Genomic DNA, 15,452 nt, shown 5'->3' with positions numbered 1-15,452 from the left:
AAAAAAAAAAAAAAAGAATTGTCTTGAAAATAACAAAATTGACTGGAACACCTTTTAGAAGACTGAGCTAGCACACTGCCACATTCTGGCTGACACTGGTTACAGCTAACACCCGCTGCGTGTTTGTGATGCGTCCAGCATTGTTCTTTACTCTCCCTTCCCTTTGATTATTTATTTATGTATTTCTTTTGACTTAGGGTCTCATCATGAGCCCTAGTGGACTAGAACTCAAATATGAAGACCAGACTGACCTCAAACTCCCAAAGATCCAACTGTTTCCTGCTCCCAGTGCTGAATTAAAGGTATACACCACCATACCTGGCTGTTTTTAATTTTTGTGTGGTAGGCATTTACATAGCATAGATTATTGTATAACTAGGATAACTTTGAATGTCTGGTCCTCTTGCGTCTATCTTTGGAGTTCTGGGATTATAGTCCTGTTTCATCACATCCAGTTATTACACTTTTAACAAACTGACAGTTAGTATCACTTTTTTAAAAAAAATCTGCAATCTAATAATCGTGGATATTTATGAGCTACAGTATAGTGCATCAGTGCATAGGTCCGTAATGGAATATTAATCCAACCATGACCTTTTTTACAAATGCCTTCTCACACCTTCACTGTTTCTTCACAAGCCTCTACTGTCTATTGGCAGTAATTGCTATTGTTGCTGCTGCACAGCAGAAGGCCAGGACCTTCCCATCAAATGCAGCATTGCATGCATTTGCAAAGCTCTTCCCAGTCTATGACAACCTTCTGCTTCTACTTCAATGACACTGAAAACGAAGGAGACCACATTGACTGTTTCACTTCACACAGTTTCAGGTGAATAACTCTGCTCAGTGTATGCCACGTGATTCCTTTTTCTGTTTGTCCACCTACAACTGGTTGCTTTTGAGTTTTGGATTCTGGAAATTTAGGTGCATTTACAAGGTTTATAGTAACAACTAAGCAAAGTGGGTAAAAAGATATCTGTCCATTACCCTCATTTGCCCCCCCCCCCATCACCCTCTCCCTTCTCTTCAAAAGTGTCTGCTGCTTCCTTTGTATGTAATCTCAATGAAGAGCAAGTGAGGGCCCTAGTCCACATTTGCCACCATTATCAAAACTTCCATTGAGTTTGACACAGGTATGTGAAGGTGGCTGATTGCTGAATGAGTGAATGGAGTTGTGGCCTAGGCAGTAAAACACTCACTGACAGAAGCAGGTAGATCTCTAAGACCTCCAGGCCAATCAGGACTACATAGAGAATTTCTCAAAAACAAAAAAACCCAAAACAGAAAAGCAAAACAAGACAAACAAGATAAAACAAATACTTCCTCACAATGCACTCCCCCCCAAAATCCCCCAAACAAACAAAACCAGGAATTCTGCCCATTGGCAATAGTGTGGGTATCTTTAATAGTTGACCACAGAGCCTCTTGAGAATGCTAAAAGTGGGAATGTTATTCCTAGATGCCAGTGAATAAAACAGGAGCTCACAGAGGCCAGATAACATACTTAAAGACATATATTACGATATGGATGTGGTTGGTATGTCCTTTCACATCAGGCTCCTTCCATCAAATCCTAATTACATAATTTTATATAATAATAGAATGGGCAATGTTATTAAAAAATAATCTTTCCTGTAATTATTTTGTGTGGTTGTTTCATGCACAAACATGTTATGTCTCATAACTCAAAGAGGTATGAATTTTACCAAGGAGGTGGATGTAAGCTTTAGCTGAGTTGGCAGATTGCTTGCTAAGCATTGGCCAAACCCTGGTACAATCTCCAGCCTACACAAGCCAGGCATGGTGATACACCCTGCAGTACTCAGAGATCGAGGGAGGTGCATCAGAAATTCAAAGTTACCCTTGGTTGCATAGTGAGTTTGAGGCCAGTCTGGTCTACATTACGCCATGTCTCAAAACAAAATAAAACCTAGGCAAACAGCAGAGCTAGTCCAGGTAGGAGTGGGAGGTGGGGAGTGGGGGTACACGTAGAGTGATGATGAAGGCAAGTCTCCCATATGGTCCTACCCTGCCTTTCATAAGCATAGAGTTGGGGGTTCAGCAACTGTACTTCTGCCTGAAGGAAAGTGTGGTCAGCAGTCTGCAGAGACAAACTCTTTACCAATGGACATCATTCCTTCTGCTATAACTGTTATTTATGTCACTGCTGCCCTTCTGCTGTGTCTGTTCACCCATACTGACTATCTGTCCGAAGGAGGTTTCTTTCCTCATGTCTTTCTTTTTCACAATAGCACCAGCCTGAATGATTGAGTCAAATGAGGCAGCGTTTTGAGCTGATCAGAGAATTGTTAATGTAAGTAGTCCAGGCATTTCTACTGGTGCAGACATTGTTCAGTGTTGAGTAAACATTCTCTAAGCCTTGGACGTTTTTTTATGTTTGACTTTCTATTTTTTAATTTTTATTTTAGTTTTTCATAAAGGGATTAATTTTTTGCTCTTGAAGGGTGTTTCAAGATTGCTTACTATAAATGAAAATCTTTTGATATATATGGTTTTTAAACCTTAAATAGAAGGATTGAAGATGAGGTGTTGAGAGAAGTCATGTTTTGGAGGGATGATCTGATGGTATGCCATACCCAGAAGGGTAATGCATGCAAAGCCTTAAAGAAATACACAGGAGTTGTGTGGAGACTTGGCTATGATCTGTAGGCTATAGGCAGGCTACTGAGAAAGGAAAGTCACACAGGAGAGAGCCAGGCATGGTTCATCCTTGAACCCGTGTAGAAGCCACTCTGAACCTGAGGTAGCAGGCAAAGGAGATACAGCAAAGCAACCACAGGAGGACTCTGGCCTCTGTTCCATGTGAAGTGAGCAGTTCTGGAAACGTGTGAGGTAGGAGTAGAGTGGCAAGTGTCGGGTTTAAAACTAGGTTCAGACTTCAGGTACATCATAGCAGTGGTCTGAGACCCAGTCAAGAGGCATCAGACTAATAGTTCACACAGATAGCAGAAGTCCACAGAGGACTGTACTCCACCTCAAAATCATTATGGTTTCTGGGTTCATCTTCAGGATGAATTGTTACCTAGGGTGGAGTTTGATAAGCATTGCTGGGCTAGGAGGGAATGAGTGTTTTCTGAGGGAAAGGGATGGGCTGTGATGACAATGCCACCATCTCTGTTCAGAGGCAATAGCCATTGTCTGTGTTAGGTAGCTAACAATGTCTGCCTCGGAAGGTTAACAGAGATGCATCATCTTCAACAGTCATTTCTGTAACAACGCTTTCAAATGCCATTTTCATGTAGGGCTTTGTTCACCATAATATTTACTTCTTTGTAGTAAAAGAAAAAGACAAGAAAATTATAGATTATAATTTATACTCTCTAGAAACTGTTGACAAGTGTTAGAAATCATGAGTTTTCTTCTTTCTTTTCCTTTCTTTTCCCCTCCCCTCCCCTCCCCTCTCCCCTCCCTTCCCCTCCTCCTCCTTCTTCTCTTCTCTTCTCTTCTCTTCTCTTCTCTTCTCTTCTCTTCTCTTCTCTTCTCTTCTCTTCTCTTCTCTTCTCTTCTCTTCTCTTCTTCTCTTCTCTTCTCTTTTCTCAGAGGTCAACTATTCCTGTACCCTGTAGACGATGACTTTGGACACTGACCCTTGACTGTGAACTCTATACTTTCTATTATGACCCTGTCTCTTGTTCCCACAGTGGAGATGGGGGGGGCGGTTGCTGATTTCCATGGTGATTTGAACCTTCTAAAGATTACTTTGGGGGAGGGGGGCACATGGATAAAATATGAGCCAAGTATTAACTTCTAGAACAATTTGGATATAATTTGCCCTTCATACAGTATTTTGTTTTTCACATCCCGGTGGCAACCTATTTTATTCATGGCTATTGTCTATAACCCTTAGACATACTAGAATCTCCATAGCTCTGTATAAAAGAGAGTCTTGAAATGCTTTTCTCAAAATAGCGATCATTTGCATTTAGTTGGCAGTGTAAATTTATCTTTCTTTATAATGCTTGCTCCATCTTAAAAAGGCAATATCATAAATGAGATTATCCCTTCAGAAAGCAATCCCAGACTGGAATAAATCAAGATCAGGAAACCTTACAAATGGCCTTTAGTATAATAGATATTACCAGAAAGTGTGTGCAGCTCAAGTGTTCAAGACAATAATTTATTGCTGGATTCTCAGTGTGGGTTTCCCCTGTAGGAATGTGTTATTTGTTTTTACCCATGGGTATTGATAATCTCCCACAATGTTGCAGCTGAGAGAGAGTTGGCAGGTCCTATAAACCTTAGTCTTCTAGTTCAACTCCCTTCTTGAGAGAAGGAGACATTCAGGGCTACTAATACTAAGAAAAATACAGTTAATGGGAAAAATGAAACTCAGAGTGATTCTTGCTTCCACCGTGACCAGGTCCACATTTTCCTGATATTAAAGTATCTTTCACAAACTCAGAAGAGGGGCTGAGTAGAACAGAACAAACCTATTCTGTTTAGACCCAGTGACAAGGCTATAACATTTGGGACTGTGGTTATGCTTAGAGTGTACCATGAGTGAACTTTGCCCAGTGGTGGGAAGGTGATGGGCAAGTGATCCAGCACTTGAATTTTCATTTAATTGGCTGATGATTGGACATGGGAGTAGATGGAGAAGGGAGAGATGGCCTTTGGCTTCATTCTTTGCTATCAAATATTTGTCTTGTGTATATGTATATACACTATATATATGCTGAAACCATGAGTGGCTGGTATCTGGGTGATTTTTAATTGATTTATTGCTGGGACATAATGGATACCTTGGAGTGGGACTTACTTGAGGGGTTCTAGGCCTTACAGGTGTGACGTGGGGGCTGCACTTTGACCTAGCTTCTTCCCTCTTGTGTTGCTTCTGGACTGCCACGTCTGAGCAGGGTCCAGTGTACCCTCCTGTGATGCATACTCCCATTTGCCAGGCCTAAAGCAACAGAATCAGGTGACTGTGGAGTGGAACCTCTGAAGACAGGAACAAAGGAACTGAACCATCTTCTTTCCAGGTGCTTCTCTGGGGTGTTTGTCACACCATCAGTGTGGTGGCTTGATAGTGATGGCCCTGTAGACTCATGTGTTTGAATGTTTGACCCTAAGGGAATGGCTCTATTAGGAGGCTTGGCCTTGTTGAAGTAGGTGTGGCCATGTTGGAGGGATTATGTCGCTGTGGAGGAGTACTTTGAGATCTCATATGCTTAAGCTATGCCCAGTGGGACAGTGTCTCCTTGCTGCCTGCAGATCAAGATGTACAACTCTCAGCTCTGTTTCCAGCACCATGCCGGCCTGTATGATAGCATGCTTCTCACCATGGCCATAATGGATTAAACCTCTGAACCTGTAAGCCAGGCCCAATTAAATGTTGTTCTATACAAGAGTTGTTGTGGTCATGATGTCTCATCACAGCAATAAGACTTTAACTAAGAGAAACAGGAAGCTGAATGACATACCTATTCCTTGTTTGATACCACAAGGCATCAGATAAAAGCTCTTCTCCTTTAGGGCAGAAACAACTTTGCCCCCTTTCCTTATGATGTCCCCCAGGTAGAGGAGCTCATGTGCTGTCTGTTCACCTGTGCTTTGCTTCTTACAGTTTCTCTGGTCATTTTGTTTCCAGAGCCTTTGACCCATTGTCATGCTAAATCCTTGAGCTGTTATTCACGCTGTGTCCCTGGCTTTCAGGCATCTGTGTGTTCATGCACTTGGTCCACACTGTCCCCATTTCTGTCACATCAACCAAATTGACTCAAAATGAAAATAATGAAGAGTATTATGGACTTATGAATGGCAAGGTTTGGATCAGAAACTGGAAGTCCGAGTACTTTGCTGTGAACTATGCACACAGCACACATTAGGAAATGCATTGTGGTGAGAATGAGCAAAAGTTTCCTTTTTAAGCGTAAGAAAACTTTCCCCAGGATTCAGGAGATTGTATTCATTCTTACAACCGAGGGTACTTTACACATACCTTTGTCACTCTATGCATCTCTCAATCTCAACAATCTGAACTATTTCCAGTTTTTATTTCTCTTAAGTAAAAGTATTTTGGCTGAGCCTCACTTGACTTGCTAAGCCACCCAGCATCTGTGCCTGTGCTAACTGAGCTTATAATCTCTTCCTTAAGCACATCTGACCTTGACAGGGGTGGGAATGTCTCTGGACTTCTCCTTTGACATATTTCCTCACATCCCAAGCTGAGTATCTGAGCTGATGTCTCTTCCCACTGCTGTTACCTTTTTTTTCCCTGTACAGTCTCACTTGGGAAAGCTAGGAGCAGACCTTGGCTTCACCCCAAGAGAAACCTGGCTGCTGTTTTTGATAGTGTCTTTATCAGGGTTTTTGTCCACCAGGCTAACATGTGGCTCCCAGTGAGCACCCTCACTCCAGCTATATCAGTTTTGACCTAGTAAAGAAGTTATGGTTGAAGGCTGGCCTTTATGAGGGGGTGGAGACTCAAAGGCAGCCACATGGCCATGTGAAATTAAGACTTAGTATAAATTCAGGAAACTGACTCTGATACCTTCTTTTCTGTATCTTTGCTCTACAATAAATGGAAAGAAAGGCTTATGCTATGTTTCTGGAATGTAGGAAGACTTAAGACCATGACTTCACATGGCATAGGTAGCAATTGTCTAAGCTTACAAAGTAGATACACAATCCTTCTTTAAACATTTGGATCTTTCTTCTTATATTATTCATACTAAAGACCTGCATTATCTATGTTATTATCAAAATGAATAACTATATTCATCTTATTAAATGCCACAAGCTTGCTGATGATGCAGGTCATTGGAGGTAAGTTATTATGTAGAAATTACAACAAAAGCCCAGCAAAGGTTTAAATTTAGTAAAATGGAAAAATCATAATCTACTAATTCCCAAGGTCAGGAGTTTTATGGTTGACCTTGGTTATCAACTTGACAGGATTTAAAATCACCATGGAAACAAGCCTGAGGACATGTCTGAGAGGGAGTTTCTAGGTAGTTAATTGACACAGAAATATCTATCCTAACTGTGAACAGTACTGTACTGTGGACTAGTGTCCCAGACTGATTACAAAGGAAAAAGGGAGGTGAGAGCCAGCATTCACCTCTCCTTCCTGACTGTGGATGCAGTATGGCCTCAGGCTCCTTCCCCACCAGTGCACACATACATTACATAACATATACAGACTATGTGAGCCTATGTATCCAGTTGTGTTATATCCAGTTGTGTTTGTGAAAAAGATGCATCATATTGGCATCTTCAGTCATATTCCTTAGAAGACCGTTCTAAATAAGATAGCCAGTTGTTCTGACAACATTCTCTAAGCTCAAACTACCAGGGATGAACGTCCAATGGACGTAGATGAACATCACTTTGCCACTTGTGTGCATGAGACATAAAATTATTCCAGAGGCTTCATGCTTAGAAAGTGGATCTCTCTTCTTCCATAACTTACAGTTATAAGTGACTAGGAGAATACTGATAATTTGTGGTTTGTGACTGATAGTTTGCCTTGTAATTATAACTTTTTCTACTTCTTTTTCTATGAAAGATGCTATCAGTGAAAGAGCCCATCAAACTGGGCTCTGTTTGGAAGCAAGGGATAATTCTAAGTTACATGAAACATTCTAAAACAGAGTACGAGGAAACAAAGTGTAGTATGAGCTGAGCAGTGCAGAGCCAGAGCACAAGATGTGGAAGGAAGAGAGAGGCTAGAGGCCAGAGGTGGGTTCACAGGTAGCTGGGACCAGCCTGAGAAGTTACAGGCCAGAGGTGGGCTTACAGGGAGCTGGGACCAGCTTGGGAAGTCAGTCTTCAGACCAAAAATGCTAACAAGTCTGGATTTCACTTCAATGTAGCACCAGTTTGCAGATGAGGGGATTGAAAAATGAGGGTACACTTGGACCGAAAGCTGACATCCTTCCTAGAAAAATATATCCTGCCTTCTTGGCATTCCTTTGACTTTTTTCATAGATGATGAAGTGATTATTTGGATTCATAGGTTTTTTTTCTTTTATTGTGGCTTATAGTTATGTCTGCATTCTTTTTAATCTAAGTGTCATGCTTTCAACAAAGAAAAACATCTGAAGCAGGCATCCCAGGGATCCCTGAAAGACCCCAAATTGGGATAGTTCTATAAAAGATGAATATTTGATTATCTTCTGCTCTGTTCATATGACAGGGAGATGTACAGTAACAAGACATGAATTCATTATCTACCACCAGAGTCCTATGACATCCTGTCAGTGGAATAAGTGTGTGAGTCTCACTATGCAGAAACTCCACATTGTACCACCCTTCACAGCTCCTTAAACTGCCTGAGACTTTGCTAACATCTATTCCTAACACCGGAGAAGAGATTCAATCAAAACAGTGCATCAAGACTATGCTTAATCTGGTTTTTCTTTAGCGCCGACTTTAAGGAATTAGAAAACCAAAGTATGATGTGTCTGGTTCCCATGATGCTGACATTCTTTGCTAGCAAGAAATGGTGAGAAAAGCCTTTTAATATCAAAAGTACCAGCTGAAGTGATATCTGCTAGATCTTCAAACTGGAGGCTGATAGGTGCCAATGACCCAATGGAGCTGCCTCATCCCTGTTTCCAAGTGGGACACACACACACACACACACACACACTCAGAGAGAGAGAGAGGGGGAGGGGGAGAGAGAGAGAGAGAGAGAGAGAGAGGGAGAGAGAGAGAGAAGCAGTCTTCTGACCACAGAAGCTGTGTGAATACTACAAGAACTGTCGGCCATCTTTGTGGTTTCACCTTAGTCTTCCAAAATAGTATCATATGCAATCATTTGCATTATATGTCTATTTGCAAATAGTACCGTTTCTGGATTGCTTTGAAAAAGAAACAATGTGATTCTATACTTCTAGAACTGCACTTTAAAAAATTTTTTTAAAATATTTTGGCAACAGGGTTTTAATATATTCTTAGGAATAAATCACTCTCAGTGAAGTTGATTCTTGGAATAAAATTGATTTGTTGTTTCTCTAAATTTGGGCCTTTAAGAACTCATGCTCTTCTGATAGCTTATAAGCTGTAGGTTGTAAAATGATAAATAAGGGATAGAATAGAATTTTAAAGTGTGTAGATGTAAATACATGCTGTTTAGGAGGAGGGTGACGTGAAGATCCAACAAATATCTCACATTTCCAAACAAAACTTTTACTGTCCCATGTCCTCATCAGAGAACCCTTTACTATTTGTTAATGTCTGGTTATCTTCAAGGTGGGTATGCAACTCTATATGTCCATGGCTTAGTCAAGAAAGCTAGTATCCACCTTGAACCTCCATCCTTCACAGAGACAATGCTGTGTGAAGTTAAAACTTGCTGCTAGTGAGCACAGGCCATCAGTAAAACCAAACTGGTAAAATACAGGAACAGAAGCACATGATATTTGTGGCCCTTATTCCAAAGCTCCCTTCGTTGGGAGGGTCCAGTCGTTCTTCTCTATTCCCACTATGATGAAGTTTATGGCCATCAAACTCACTGCCTTGTAAAACATGCTAGCACTTCCTTCAGCTTAGAAAGGTTCTAGCAAGGAAGAGTGTATGTTAACTAGTCAACACCCCTGGTCTATTAGTTTATGAAGTGAAAATTAATATCCTATCGCCAGACAGGCCTGGTCTGCAGTCATTCTGGAGCAAATGTGCACCCCCCTTGCTTTACTGTTGCCTAAAGAGGGACTGCTGTGGTTTCCTTTTCCCACCTGCAGTCCCGCCAAAAATGATGTGGGAAGCACAGCTATGAAAGGTCTGGCTTGGCTCTCCCAACCAGTAAATTATGGGAATGCAACTCCTCCAGCTGCTGTGTATCCCCATCCTCTGCCAAAGACCCCGCTTCTGTATTTTCTGCCCAATGAGTCTGGCCATTCTTTTCCAAAAGCTAATGTGTAACTGATCATAGAATGTGCCAAGCCCAATCAGTGTGCTCACTCATGGCCACTCATGAGCTCATTTGCTGTAATCAGAGGAGACCCTGGGGTCATTCCTCAACCACAAGGACACTCAGTGGAGAGAGCTGTGGGTGCTTCTACCCAGCTGCTTGCCAGGTCTCTTGGATTCCATTATTTGTATCATTTGGATGTAGCTGGTTGCACTCAAAGTCACTTCAAAGGCAACTGAGCTCCTATCAGAGAGATGTCTTTGGTGGACAGCTACTCTTGAAGCAGCAGAGGAGACACAGAGACTAGGGACACCACAGGGTCTGAACCTATTTTTCATTCTTTGTCATTATGCAGAACCTAAGCAATGTTAGTTTTAAAGAAGAGTTTATGTTGGAGAAATGAAATTTCCTTGGGTGCCTAACAAAATTGTAACTAAAAATCAGAGCTTTGTTGGGCCTATTTCATCTCTGAATGGCAATTCTCTCTCTGTCTCTGTTTATCCCCCTTTCCCTCTCCCTCCCTTCACCTTGCTCCCCTCCCGTGTGTGTGTGTGTGTGTGTGTGTGTGTGTGTGTGTGTGTGTGCAGGTGGACATCAGGTATCTTCCTCTATTGTTCTTATTTTATGGAAAGAGTCTCCCACTGTACCCAGAACTTCCCTTTTTGATTATACAGACTGTCCAGTAAACCCCAAAGATCTTTCTGTGGTTCCTTGCCCCTTCGGTGCTGGCAAAGAAGCTCATGCTGCCAGGCCTTGCTTTCACATGGGTGCTAGGGAACCAAATTCTGACTCTCATGCCTGTGCAGTAGACACATTATCCATCAAGCTCCCATGTTTACAGTTTTAAAATTCAGGTGACAGCAGATGCTGGCGAGGATGTGGAGAAAGAGGAATACTGCTCCATTGTTGGTGGGACTGCAAGCTGGTACAACCACTCTGGAAGTCAGTCTGGCAGTTCCTCAGAAAAGTGGACATAGTACTACCAGAAGATCCAGCAATACCTCTCCAGGACATATACCCAGAAGATGTCCTAACTTGTAATAAGGACACATGCTTCACTATGTTCATAGCAGCCTTATTTATAATAGCCAGAAGCTGGAAAGAACCCAGATGTCCCTCTACAGAGGAATGGATACAGAAAATGTGGTACATTTACACAATGGAGTACTACTCAGCTATTAAAAACAATGAATTTATGAAATTTGTAGGCAAATGGATGGATCTGGAGGATATCATCCTGAGTGAGGTAACCCAATCACAAAAGAACACACATGATATGCACTCACTGATAAGTGGATATTAGCCCAGAAACTTAGACTACCCAAGATACAATTTGAAAAACATATGAAACCCAAGAAGAAGGAAGACCAGAGAGTGGATACTTCATTCCTTCTTAGAATGGGGAACAAAATACCCATAGAATGAGTTACAGAGACAAGGTTCAGAGCTGAGATGGAAGAAAGGACCATCCAGAGACTACCCCACCTGGGGATCCATCCCATATACAACCACCAAACCCAGAGAGTATTGCATATACCAGCAAGATTTTGTTGACAGGACCCTGATATAGCTGTCTCTTGTGAGGCTATGCAAGTGCCTGGCAAATACAGAAGTGGATGCTCACAGTCATCTATCAGATGGAACACAGGGCCCCTAATGAAGAAGCTAGAGAAAGTACCCAAGGAGCAAAAGGGTTCTGCAATCCTATAGGAGGAACAACAATATGAACTAACCAGTACCCCCAGAAATATGTATCTAGTTGCATATGTTGGAGAGGATGGCCTAGTTGGCCATCAATGGGAGGAGAGGCCCTGGTCTTGCGAAGTAGCGGGATTGGGTGGGTTGGGGAGCAGGGCAGGGGGAGGGTATAGGGGACTTTCGGGATAGCATTTGAAATGTAAATGAAGAAAATATCTAATAAATTTTTTTTTTAAATTCTGAAGACTCTCTTCAGAAATGGACTAAGTAGTTATATCTCAATACCTGCTTAAGGATCCAGACTCAGTAATTTTGAAATTTTAAAACAACCCACATCACAGAAGGCAAAACACAAAGTTTCTACCTCCAGGAGAACTTTGTGCTAGTGTGGTAAGAGTCACATTACAATATCACCTCCCCATGAGCCCTTCAGGACCATGTAATGTCTTTTAGCCTTTGCTGTAGATAGTCACTTTGAGTCAAGATGTTATGGCACATAGATACAATTTTGGCAATTTCTTATCTCTCATCAGCCAGTAGTGAGAAAGAAAGAAATAGCCCACAAAGCAAAGAATGTGGTGTATTATACTGAAACAAATCAAAATGAACAAAATAGTTCTTCATAATAAACTCCAGGTCATATATGGGTCATGGCTGTCCAACATGTTCCTACATACAGCCTTATTAAATCAATGGTTGTAGAACTTATAAATAATACAGTTCTCTTTGTGGAATTAGGATTCAACTTGAAAACGTTATTTTGTAGTCTTAATTGTTAACAGAGGAAACTGTAAATCCAAAAAAAAACAAGAAGCAAACACATCAAAAGACTGTTGGGCTGGAGTTAGGGCTCAGTCGGGAGAAGTCCTGGCTGTGTAACCCTATTGATTGAGTTCATATATCCAAAATCCACATAATAGGCAGATGAAAAGGGTAGAGTGCTTGTAATACCATGAACCTATGGAAAATGAAAGAATAGCCTCCAGCTGGCCTGTTGGGTACATCAGCCGAGACCCTATCACATAAAGGTGAGTGTCAACAACCTTAGGTCGCCCTCTGAATGTGGACATTCATGGTCATAATCATACACAGAATGCCCATCCCTTGGCAACACACACACACAGGCCTACTGGACCAAATCAGTTGTTTGATCTAATGCATGAGAGACATTTCTGTAATAATTCCCTCCCTTTAATACCACTCTGTCTCAACAGAGCCCTTGTTTTGCTTTCCAAATGTAAAGTATTTGAAATAGTTAATGATTAGGAAAAGATAATTTTATTTAAATTTCAGGTTTATTCAAACTTGAATATATACCTAGGTTCACACTTTGGTTATTAGGGCAGAGGTCAGGTCTTCTGGAAAGAAGTACTATGAGTGTCTGACGACTAGGTCTCTGTGAATTCATTTTCTTAGGGCTGTCTCAAGAGACATAATTTATTTTCTCTGAAACCTTGCAACAATGTTAAAATGAGTCTAGGACTTGTGCTCGCTTTGGCAGCACATATACTAAAATTGGAACGATACAGAGAATACTAGCATGGCTCCTGCCCAAGGATGACACTCAAATTCACGAAGCATTCCATATTTAAAAAAAAAATGAGTCTAGGACTAAAGAGTGGACCTGGTAGATGATTACTGATATAGGCAAAGATGAAGTTGAAGAGTGCCTTTGAGGGCAAGGAATAAAATGAAGAGAACATTTTGATTATTTTGTAGTCATTTTTTTAAACCTGCATAGTTAATCCAAACATGTAGCAAGCTCATTGACTTCTGCAAAATTGGCTATTAGATAATAAAAAGGAGATTTGTATTTGCCACGTCAATGAGCTTGGAGAATCCCATGTAAGAAAGTTAGCCAGGTCCCTTTAGTTTTGGGTGCAAAACTTAGACATTTAAGACATTGATACAGAATTCCAGGCATCAGAGTCTATTTGATTAACCAAGCCATACTTGTTAAAATACTCTACAAAAGAAGCATGTATGTGAAATATATTAATTGCCCATGTACCTTACAGCCTTTGTTTCATAGTTGTGCCTGTACACTGCTTTCAATTGCTCACTGCAAGATCAATACAACAGAGTAGAAAGTTTAGGTTGTATGCACTCAGCGGCATTGATGGGCCAGTCTTTAAGTTGAAGTAATATTTTTAACATATTTTTCTCTTTGTCACTCATGCTTGGATGTTTGTAGTAAATTATTGATAAAACTGAAGTTATGGTTGTGCTGACAGCAAGTGAATCGAAAAATGGCGTCTGTGTGCTAACACTCTTACCTTTACAAAGTATCAGAATGCTGTGTCCCTGTGCTAACACTCTCATGCTTGCAGAGTGTCAGAATGTTGTGTCTGTATGCACTTGCAAATATCAGCAGCTGCGTTTTCACTGAGGAAACAGAGGCTCATCAACCCACTGCCAAATAACAACACAGAAAATATCATAAGGATTTTCCCTTTTCTTGTGCATTCAAACTTAAACTGGCCAGATTATTGTGGTTTGTATTATAACACCACAGTATAGTATATTCTGGTGATATAGGTAGACTATTAGAAATGGGTAAAAAGTTGGAATTATTGAAATTTTAGATGCAAGCAAGCGATATGTACAACTAGTGAGGAACTCAGTAATAGTTGGCTAAGGTCTCACTATTGTTCTTTATTCTCAGACCCAAATGGTGATCTTCCTTTCAAAAATACAAACATTTCTCCTGGGTATAGTCAAGTGTTAAAATAGTTTTAAATCACACTAAAATGTAAAACGATCTTGACTGAGAAAATGAATGTAAAAAATTGCATAAATAAAGATCTGGGGATAAATGTATGGATGCTAGCACTTCACTTGATTATCAATAAATTAGTCATGATATTTATATATTTAAACTCAGATGAGAAATATTACATACATATTATATACTAATAAATATCATAGAGTAATTCATTTCAACAAACAGATTTATAGATTCAAGTAAAAATAAAAATACAATTTAGACCTCTGAAGTTAAATGAATTTCATAGAGATCTTCTTTGTTACTTAATAAACTTTATACACTGAGGATGCCACCATTTTCTGTCTCTGCTTTAACCAGGCAAATGTAGTTTGCTGGGTGCTGAGTGCCCATGAAAGAATGTGAGTCACAAGGAAAAGCTCACATACAGGTGAGTATCTCCTTGTACTTGCCAGGATTTAGGACATGCTCTCAGTTTTGTGGTGCCAGGGACCAGCTTATTTTATGCAGTTGAGATAATAAAAATGGGTGAGGAACATACAGCCTAAATTCAGACAGGCCAGGGGTGAGGAGCGTACAACCGAAAAAGAGAACAGAGCTGTTTTCTAAATGGCTGACTAAAAACTCTGGTTGACCACCAGTAGTTTCTCAAGGTGGGTCAATGCAAACACAGATGTTTTAGACTGAGGTGGGTTTTCATACTATTTTTACAGAAGTTTGGTCTACTGAAGAGCTGACCACAAAGTCAGCTTCAAATGGAAATATAAGCAATGACCAAAAAGGTATCTAAGGCTTTGTCCTTTTGCAAGAAGTTCACAGCTCTTAAGGAGTATGGCCAGGAGCCCCTCACCTACATGAATCATGGACACTACAGTTGCTGAAGACTGCTTGTTTCAGTGCCTCCAGGATGAGGTCTGGAAACATTCCTTTTAAAGATAATGTCTGACACCAGGGCCCAGGACCACGTATGGAGACCTGAGTTATAAAGGCTGTCTCTCTCTGTCTCTCTGTGTCTCTCTGTGTCTCTCTGTGTCTCTCTGTGTCTCTCTGTGTCTCTCTGTCTCTCTGTCTCTCTCTCTCTCTCTCTCTCTCTCTCTTTCTCTCTGTGTCTCTGTCTCTGTCTGTCTGTCTGCCTGCCTCTCTCTCTCTCTCTTT

The 15,452-nt window shown here is 40.8% G+C and overlaps 1 protein-coding gene and 1 non-coding gene across 2 annotated transcripts in view; one reads left to right on the top strand and one right to left on the bottom strand.

Annotated features, from left to right (window-relative positions):
* Negr1 (neuronal growth regulator 1) overlaps positions 1-15,452 on the bottom strand; it is a 758,422-nt gene that overhangs the window by 61,630 nt on the left and 681,340 nt on the right. The window lies entirely within an intron of this gene.
* LOC115030667 lies at positions 13,058-13,164 on the top strand. Its single transcript, XR_003836273.1, has one exon. It is a non-coding gene; the product is annotated as a U6 spliceosomal RNA (small nuclear RNA).

The sequence above is a fragment of the Mus caroli genome, chromosome 3 (genome assembly GCF_900094665.2).
Source record: "Mus caroli chromosome 3, CAROLI_EIJ_v1.1, whole genome shotgun sequence".
In the NCBI taxonomy this organism is placed as follows: Eukaryota; Metazoa; Chordata; class Mammalia; order Rodentia; family Muridae; genus Mus; species Mus caroli.
Note: the sequence above shows the minus strand (reverse complement) of the source record. Positions and strands in the feature narration are given on the sequence as shown.